Source organism: Mus pahari, chromosome 15 (assembly GCF_900095145.1).
Source record: "Mus pahari chromosome 15, PAHARI_EIJ_v1.1, whole genome shotgun sequence".
Taxonomy (NCBI): domain Eukaryota; kingdom Metazoa; phylum Chordata; class Mammalia; order Rodentia; family Muridae; genus Mus; species Mus pahari.
This window is the reverse complement of record NC_034604.1, coordinates 12,428,675-12,438,901: the sequence shown is the minus strand read 5'-3', so window position 1 is coordinate 12,438,901 and position 10,227 is coordinate 12,428,675. Positions and strand designations below refer to the sequence as shown.

Sequence of the window (10,227 nt, the reverse complement as noted above, 5' to 3'; positions counted from 1 at the left end):
TTGAAGCATCCACACTTTGGCCTTTGTTCTTGTTAAGCTTCTTATGGTCTGAGAGTTGTATAGTAGGTATTCTGAACTTTTGGGCTAATATCCACTTACTGTGTTATTCTTTTGAGTCTGGATTACCTCGCTCAAGGTGATATTTTCTAGTTCCACACATATGCCTGCAAAATTCATGAAGTAGTCATTTTTTAATAGCCAAGTAGTATTCCATTGTGTAACTGTCCCACATTTTCTGTATCCATTCATTCATTGAGGGACATCTGGGTTGTTTCCAGATTCTGGCTATTATAAATACGGCTGCTATGAACATAATAGAATAGGTGCCCTTGTTTTATGTCTTTACCAATCCTACATCTAATTGAGGGCTAATATCCAAATACACAAAGAAATCAAGAAGTTAGAGTTCAGAAAACCAAATAACCCAATTAAAAATGGTGTACTTTATACTGTTTGTGATTATTGTGAAGGGTGTCATTTCCCTAATTTCGTTTTCAGCCTTTTTATCCTTTGGGTAGAGGAAGGCTAGTGATTTGCTTGAGTTACTTTTATATCCAGCCACTTTGCTGAAGTTGTTTGTCAGGTGTAGTTCTCTGGTAGAATTTTTGGGTTCTTTTATGTATACTATAATATCATCCACAAGTAGTGATAACTTGACTTCTTCCTTTCCATTTTGTATCCCTTTGCCTTCCTTTTGTTATCTAATTGCCTTAGCTAGAACTTCGACTTCTATATTGAATAAATAGGGAGAGTGGGCAGCTTTGTCTTGTCCCTGATTTTACTGGGATTGCTTCAAGGTATTATATATATATATATATATATATATATATATATATATAATTTCTTGCTTGCTTCTATTTCATATATATATATACATATATATATATATATGTATATATATATATATATATATAATTTGATGTTGGCTGTTAGTTTACTGTACTTTTTTTTTAAACCTTTACTTTATCTGCATTTATTTTATGTTGAATTTATTCCCGTGCCATGAGTTTTTGTTTCTTCAGCTTTTTCTGAGATATCTTTTTCTTCTGTGCAACCTCCTCTTCTGGCTTTGGAACGATCTGTTCCTTCTCAATGAGGATCATCTCAATGTGGCAGGGGGAGCTCACATATGTTTTAATCCGGCTGTGAGCTCTGTGGGTTCGTTGGCGCATCTTAGGAGCCTTGTTCACCTGGATGTGTTCAATGACTAGAGAATCTACGTCTAAGCCCTTAAGTTTAGCATTACTGTCTGCATTTTTAAGCATGTGCAGCAAAAATTCAGCACTGTTTTTGCAACCATTCCTGTGTCTAACCCCACTGTTTGGCCTGGGCATACCTACTGACTCCAGCATTAAACCGCCAGAATGGCAGACACTGCTTTTTTAATGTGACATCCTACTTGGTAGCTTTGCGGATATGCATACCCCCAATGGCCTGGGCAGTTTCCCGGGTGTTTTTAAAGTGAACACGAGGGTTTGAATCTCTTGATTTGCATGATTTTCTTGTTTTGTTTCATTTTGTTTTGCTTTTCTTTTTTGAGACAGGGTTTCTCTGTGTAGCCCTGGCTGTTCTGGAACTCACTTTGTAGACCAGGCTGTTCTGGAACTCAGAAATCTGCCTGCCTCTGCCTCCTGAGTGCTGGGATTAAAGGCGTGCCCCACCACGCCCAGCTTGATTTGCATGATTTTATTGGGTTTTCTGGGTCAAGAGAGTAGTGAACCATCTTCACAGGTCACCTCTGGCCGCTTACAGGAAGAGGAAGTGTGAAGGCTACTGGGAGAACTCATGAGACCTGTACATTCTTCTATTATGTTCAGGTATGTGCTTTGGTGCCTTGAATTCCTGGTCTTTCCAAGACTTTTAACATGAAGTGGTGTTGTATTTTGTCAAAAGCTTTTTTTTCCATCCTCTAATGAAATGGTCACACAGATTTTTCTTTATAGAGTGGATTAAGTTGATGGGATTCCATATATTGAACTATCCCTGCATCCCTGGGTTTTCCTTTCTGTGTATTTAGTGGTTTGATTATTATGTGACAAGAGGATCTTCTTTTTTGGCCCAACTTATTTGGTGTTTAGTAGGGGTCTTGTACATTTATGGCTACCTTTTTCTTTAGGTCAGGGATGTTTTCCTCTATGATTTTGTTGAAGATGGTTTTTGGCCCTTTTACTTGTGAATCTTTACTCTCTTCTATTCCTATTATTCTTAGGTTTGATCTTTACATTGTGTTAAATGTCCTGAATGTTTCGGGTTAGCTCTTTGCACTTTGTATTTTCATGACTATGTGTCAGTGACTTCTATGGTATCTTCTATGCCTGAGATTCTCTCTTCCATCTCTTGTATTCTGTTGGTGATGCTTGTATCTGTAACTCCTGATTTCTTTCCTAGGTTTTCCACATGTGTGGTTGTCTCCATTTATAATTTCTTTCTTGCTTCTATTTCCGTTTTTAGATCCTGGATGGTTTTGTTCAATTTCCTCATCTGTTCAATTGTATTTCCTGTATTTCTTTAAGGGATTTATGTGTTTTCTTGTTACTTCTACTTGTTTACTTATGTTTTCCTGTATTTCTTTACAGGAGTTATTTATGTCCTCCTTAAGTTCCTATCATCTTCATGAGATGAGATTTTAGGTCAGAATCTTGCTTTTCAGGTATGTTAGGGTATCCAGGGCTTGCTGTGGTGGGAGAACTGGGTTCTGATGGTACCAAGTTGCATTGGTTTCTGTCGCTTATGTGCTTGTGCTTGCCCCTCTCCATTTGGTTATCTCTGGTGTTAACTGGACTTGCTATCTCTGACTGGAGCCTATCCTTCCCATGAGTCTGGCTTTGTGGACGTCCTGGAGTCAGTCTGTCTCTGGGTGTAGGAGGGGGGTCTGGAGCACTGGATCTTATCTGTGAGCTTTGTTCTGATGGACCTCTTGGGAATCAAACTGTGTGTGTGTGTGTGTGTGTGTGTGTGTGGTGCGGGGGGGGGTGTGGAGGTGGAGGGAAACTAGAGCACTCAATCTGCCCCAAGATGCAGTTGTGGTTGGGAAGGAATATGTGTCTCCTGAAGGGTGAATAAGTCCTTCTGATATTACAGTTTCTTAAAAGGCCAGACACAGAGTTACAGTGTGACCCAGGAGTCCTCTCCTACTATATACCCAGAAGATTTAAAACCATTTGTTCACAAAATGTGTACACAGATGTCTAATGCAACATTACCTAAATGGTAGAGGTAATAAATGTTGATAAATGGGTAAGAAATAGATGAATTCTAATAAGTTAAAGTGGCCTTTCCATGCAACAGCAGATTACTTGACAATAAAAATAAGAAGTAGACAGAATGCCGCAATGTAAATGAATACAGAAAATGGAGAAGGCCTCAGAAAATGCCAGGACCATCAAAGAGATGATCCCCAGAGGCAAGAGGGACATCTTGTACAACACAACTTAGGAGCCAGTGTTGACTCAAACTGCTAGAGTCTGACACAGTGCTGTTAATTGTAGGCACATTTAAGGGCATGCTTCTTTCATGGAGATGGTTCCTAGAGATAGGCTATATGTGTTATCTTAAGGGTTTAGCAGAATATCTGGTGTTGTCTTGGTCATACAGATAGCATAGAGGTCATTTGAGCTATTAGACAATTCTCATCCTGATTGTGGAAGCTTATGGGAGGCCCTAGACATACAGATGATGCAACGGTCACATAGACTATTAGCCACCTCTGGTACTGGTTTGTGGGCACTGCATATGGCCTGGCTCTACAGATCATATAGGAGTTACCTAGGCTATTAGTCACTTCCATTCCCAGACTTGTGGCCAGAAAACATGTTATCTATCTTTTCTTTTGACAAGACAGCTCTGTATGTTTAACATCCCTGGTTTCCCTAATGCTATTTGTGAGTGCCAGGACTTTTGTGCTCACAACAGAAAATAACATTCTAGAAGCAGGGAAGTGCATGCCTCCATTCCTAGCATTCAGTATTCAGAACCAACAGGATCGTAAGCTGAGGCTAGTCTGGGATACATAGTGAGATCTTGTCCCAGAAGGCAGAAAGAAGAGAGGGAGGAAGGGAGGGAGGGAGGGAGGGAAGAAGAGAATATCTAAGAAAAGGAATCAATCACAATGAAGCACATATTTTATGATTTCATTTACATAAAAAAATTCGGAGTGGCCAAACTTTAGAAACAAGAGAGAAGCAGGTTGGCAGATTTAAACAAGAAGCTGAAGACTGCGCAGCCGCCAAAGTCAGGTGGAGACTTTAGTTAACTTGTAAGGAAATGTTCTAAAATTGAGAGTGCTGATGCTTCCCATCAATCTAGGGATACATGAAAAGCTACTAAACTGTAGATTTTTCAATGGATAAACTGGACTATATTAAATTCCACCTTAATAAACAATTCAGAAGTGGCTCAACTCCCTGAACACCCCGAGTCTCTGTTAAAGGGACTCATAGGAAATAATGTTAATGCTTCTGCAGACACGATAGGGACAAGATCACACCTTTCAGAACTCAAAATTGTAGCTTCTGCAGCAACTTGGAGAAAAATTGGGTCAGGTTAGGTCAGAGGCAGTCGATTTTAGCTGTTTTACACTGTTTCTCTTCCTTTTTCTCCACAGTACATCATGCTTATCATGGAGGTGTGCAATCAAACTAACGTTTAGTGAAACAAATTGCCTTCAGACTCTTGGGTTTCTCAATGTCTCAAAAGCTGAAGCTGTTAAATATTTTGAAGATATTGAGTCTTTGTCATAACTATAAATTTTGGTGTCGCTACAGTTTTTAAAAATGAAGTAAATTCTGATATCACTCTGGTGTGTATGTATGTGTGTTTGTAGTGCACTCATGCATGTGTATATGTGTCTTCATGAATGTATTTGTGGCGCTTAGAGAGTGATATCATGTGTCCTCCCAAAGTGTTTACCTTCCCAGAGCTGAGCCATAAATCATACCTTAGGCAGTGTGACCCAGTGGGGTGGTGATCCAACTTTGCTCTTCCTGATTGTCTGACAAACACTCTACTGACTGAGTCATCTCCCCAGACCAGGGTCAGTGTTCTTACTGAGTTAATAATCCAACATTGGGCTGCAATAGGACATTTTTCTAGCTCTAAACTGTGATGATGCTAAGCAAAATAGCTCTTTTTCAGTAGAAAATATTTTTAAGGCTTTTTATTCAGAAATAAGTGCTTTTTTTCCCCTAAAATTATACTGAGCACAATCAAATTCTGTGCAGTTTAGAAGCACTGGGGATCTTTTAGGGCGTGCAGTCATTCTTATGGATATCAGTTTTCCTTGTAAGCCTTTGTGAAGGCATTCTGAGTATTGATGCTTACTGCAGATGGGCCTACTCCCTGGTGATCAATAAGTGTCTCCAGTCAGCTGGTATGCCATCAAGCTGCTGTGCGCTCCCTGCACTGTCTTTGACTTCCGGTTGTCTTTTGACTTCTATTGACTCTTTTATCAGTTCCTAAGGAGAGAGTTTTTCTTTTTTACTCTTCAGTGGTTTATTTACACAGAGGCAATTGTTGCTATTTTCATCTCTACACTCACTTTTTTTTTTTCCTCCATTACATAGTTAAGCTTAATCTATCTACTACTATTTTAATCGGCTGAACCTCCAAGGAGGAAGTCAAGTGAAATGGAGGTGTAATATGCTGAAGGAAACATGTACTTCTGAGACATTAGACAGTCAAATACTGTCACTCAAGCTTTTTGCACATTGAATAAGAACTCATACATATAGCATCAGTTTATTTGAAACAATCCATAAATAAAATACAGGCTACTGTTTTACAAAATGATGTAAAATTATGAGACAACAGTGGCTCTATTAGCAAGTTATGAGAAAGTTTTATTGTGTTATTTACTGATTTTTACCAACTGTCTGTGTGTATTTGTGTTTGTGTGGATGCCTGTTTATGTGTATATACATGAGTTACAAGAGTATGCATGCATGTGTGTGTATCGAGATGAACAACTGTACATATCATTTCTCAGAAATCAACCTTGCTTTTGGAGACAGGATCTTTAACTGGCCTCAGGCTTGTTCTAGAAGGCTACCCTGGCTGACAAGATACATCCAAGAATCAGTCTGTCCCTGCCTTCCAGCTCAAGAATGCCAAGAGTCACACCTGGTTTTATTGTTGTTGTTGTTGTTTTTTGGTTTGTTTGTTTGTTTTTAAATGTGGGCACTGGAGATCAAACTCAAGTCCTTAAGCTAGCATGAGAAGGACCTTATGGGTCCAGCCATCTTCCCAGTGTAATTGTGTTATTTAAAGAAGATAGGAATTTTTTTTTAACATTTCCTCTATAAGCTTTCTAATGTGCCAGATGTCCTGATCATTAGTCACTTGCTTTATTAACACATTGAATTGCATTCAGAATGACAGTTTTTTTTTTTAAATGTAATTTTGTTTTTTTTTAAGGAATAGGGTCCATTTACCTGAAACCAAACATACATTCTTGATATTTATGTGGGAGGTTATTTTTCTGTCCTCCAGAAAAATGTGAACATTAAGTTTTAGAGTAAAGTAAAGAAGATAATGTAAGTTATTTTGAAGAGGCTGGAGATACTGAAGAGCCAGGGAATAAATGAATTATGAAATCCTGGGTAAAAACAGATGATCAGGGTCAATTTCCTCAAGTTATTGGTTTCCTGTTAATGTTTTGTATAAGAAATAGACATAGATTATAGGTCAGAAACCCCAGGGTAATGTGATGGTGGCCTCAAGCTGGGATTGATGAAGAATAAAGGAAACAGATGGGTAAGCAGCGAAAGACAGGGCACAAGGCAAGTCTTGAGAGGAGACTTTTTGAACTATGAAGAGACCACACGATCTGCAAGGCCTTGTGAGATTTCATGCTTTCCTTATACAACAGAATTCATAAATCCTTGGTGATACTTCCTAAGTTGGACAACGGAACCCTGGAGCAGTTATGGCCCCTGTACCTCAAGTGGCAGACTGGGAATGACTGTCAAAGGCACCAGCCTCTGCTAATTATCCATGTGGAGTCTAAGTATGTATTAGATCGTATTCTGGAAATGGAATGTTGCTAGATGATTGCTGTCCTCAGCTTTGGGCTAGAGACACTTCTCGTTGCAATGGTTAGCAATTAATACCTGGCCAAAGGTTGAGAATAAATAACCCGTTGACTGCTCAGCCTTAAATGGGCATGCATTGTTCTCACTTTCCAAGTTCTACCAAAGACCAGGGAACATTGTGGAAAATGAGGTAGAAAGAATGGAAGAGCTAGAGAATGGGGAGGAGTGCTGAGAAATGTTGTCATGCGGACATGACCTGGACCTTGAATTTATGAATCACTGCAGTTGTGGAACATTCAAAAGACCTTCTCAGGATCCATAAGACCTGGCAACTCTAATTGGACATAATGAGCTACTGAGAAACAAAGACATGGATTGGGAACAGGGAAGGTTTTGGTGGTTCCTGTGAAAAGAAGGAGGGGGAAGTTTAGGGTTAATATGATCAGGATATGTTGTTTACATAAGAAGAATAAACAAAATATGTCTTATTAAAGAATTGTCATGTGGTAAGCAGGTGATCAAGGTGCTTCTAATATTGCTCCTGCATTTGGAAGTCGAATTTGTAGATTAGATATTTTTCTTTGACAAGTAAGATCTTTCATGAAGATACTGAAAAAGCCAAGGAGACATGAAAGTCATCCCTTCTTTGATTCTCTAGAACACAAATGAATTCAGCATTGTAATATCTAACATGCCAGCTGTCCTATCTGCTGATGGAAAGTTTCATAGCAAGAAACAGATAGCACAAAGCAAGTGGTATTTGGGTAGATTCAAAATTTCTGCCAAACTGCCCAAAGGGTATATCTCTCCCTGTCAGCCACTACTAACATCAGCAGTGCCTGTGATGGCTAGACTGACACCCACTGAGATCTTTCCTGATTTTTCCCGCACCCCTGGTCTCAACAAGGGATGGATGTCTGTATTCAGCTTGTGTGGAGAGATGCATCTAACCTTGGTTAGATAGATGCATCTGTATAATCTGGATTAGCTATCTCCTTATCCTAGTTTCATGCAAGGGCAGTGACAATTTTACTTTGCCAAGGGGAGACTCCAGAACATTTGTAGACAGGAAGCTCCAGGCGAAGGGAGAATGGCAGAGAGCTTATCTTACTTCCTGGCCAGTTTAGCTTAGTGAAGTCTGCATTTAGGGCATTTTGTGAGCTGGACTGTGCAATGCCAAAAAGTAAAATAAAATATGTAAATACAAAAGGGGAAAAAGGCCAAAGTTTATTAGAAAAGACATTGGTACACAAAATAATTTCAAAATTAACTATTTACTGTAGAAGAAACCCTAAATGGCAGTTTACACAAGTGGGACAGTGCCTTGTCTATAGAACACATTTTCTCTATTTGCATTGATATTCACAAATATTGTCAGCTCTGAAGAAAACAGTAAGCAACAATGAATTTGGAAATCTTTTGTGGAAACTTCTGCAGGAAAGCCATTGACCTTTTGTCCCTAGGCACCCAGTATGGCTGTTTCCCACCTCTGTCTGCTGCCATGTGATTGCTCCCAGCAAAAGAAATGGAAGTATAACTACTCTGAGCCATTTCCCCATCCAGCCGTCTTTCTTAGGAGATGCTTCTTCCTAATGGCTGAGGAAGTAGCCTTGAATTCTCCCCCTGAACCCAAAGGTGCTATGATTTGGCAGTCACTTTGCAGATTCTCCCTTGGTGAGATGCCATTTGGAACCTTTATAAGTAAAATGATCCCATTATTGAATCATTATGTTTTACAATTTGTTATAGTAACTTATCAAAGAATTTTAAGAAGTCCCTTAACTAATGTAAATCCTCCTCCTCCTCCTCTTCTTCTTCCTCCCCCCTTTTTTTTCCATACCAGATTCTAATGTAGGATTCAAACTCATTATGCTACTTGGCTTAAGCTACTGTCTAAAGGGTTGTAATTCTGAGCATGAACAATATAGTATCTCATTCAAAGACTGTTTATTCTACCTCTCTCCTTAGTATGAACTACTAGTGGTTCCTTGACCAAGTTATTGATCTGCTCCGACCGGAATATTAGTTCTCCATCCAGACCAGATTTCCTGTTTTCTTGATTAGAAGTATTTTTATTTTGTTTACGTTTATATATAAATTATAAACATTTGGGACATTAATGGATAATGTATTATTGATAATAATTATCTGGGTGACAGTTGCTTTAACATTTGAACACTAGTTATATTAAGCCAATGAGCTTTTCATTTTCATGCATCTCAGATTTGGGGAGATATGCTCTATTTGTTAATGTGTAGGTACATGAACAATAAAACTATCTCTGAAAACAATGGAGGTACGCTCTTCTTGGGGTTTCCCAGTGTTCTGGATTTTACCAGTGCCCCATTCTTCTCCATTTAGTTAGTACCATTTTCCTATGTGATCCATGTTGCAGGAGGCAGGTGGATACATTGTAAGGCTTGGCAAATATAGTGTAAGAGAGTTTCTACAAATTCCATATGTTTTTGTGCTTTATTTTTAAAGGAATCAACAAGCCACACAGAATATACAACCAGATCTAATGAGAGAAGATAACAAGAAAAATATGCAGCTAACTCAAGCACTCAAAGTGAGTGAGCATATAAAAAGGACTCTCTCCTTAAAGATGCTGTCTGGTTGAAGATCTACACATACCCTTTAGTAAACACAGGGCTCATGTGTGATTTTTTAATGATTATTTACATTTCCAAAGTTCATTTTTCAAAGTAGAAGCACTATTGTTGAGTTGTGTATCATGATTCTTAACAAAGGAAGTCTCCTTGTACTCACAGTCAAGTGAATCGATAGGTAAGAATACCCATTCTCTTCAGGACTTCAGTATCTGACATCGAGTATCTTGGCTTCCGAAGTGAACTTATGCACGACCACGATAGCAGTAAATGCTCATGCATATTTACAATTTCCTTAAGCATAATATGCATGGCTAGTAAGTTCCATATTAGACTATATAAAACATTATGGAGGAAACACGTGTGTGTTTGATGCTTTGAAGGAGGCAGAACTCTGCAGGCTTGTGTAATTATGCTGGCCTATTTTGTTCCCTGGGATAATGAGCTTCAGAGCGTCTTCATACGGGAAGGACATTCACCTTCCACCTTCTGGCTTCCACGTTTGCCTGTCTGCTATTTTCACAGGCAGGGTCAAGAACAAGGTCCAATTTAATACTTATATAATGGTTCTTCTCATTTAGAGACTCTCC

General features: G+C 38.9%; 1 pseudogene; it reads right to left on the bottom strand.

Annotated features, from left to right (window-relative positions):
• Positions 1 to 989: 989 nt before the first annotated feature.
• LOC110333294 lies at positions 990 to 1,723 on the bottom strand (annotated as a pseudogene).
• Positions 1,724 to 10,227: the final 8,504 nt, after the last annotated feature.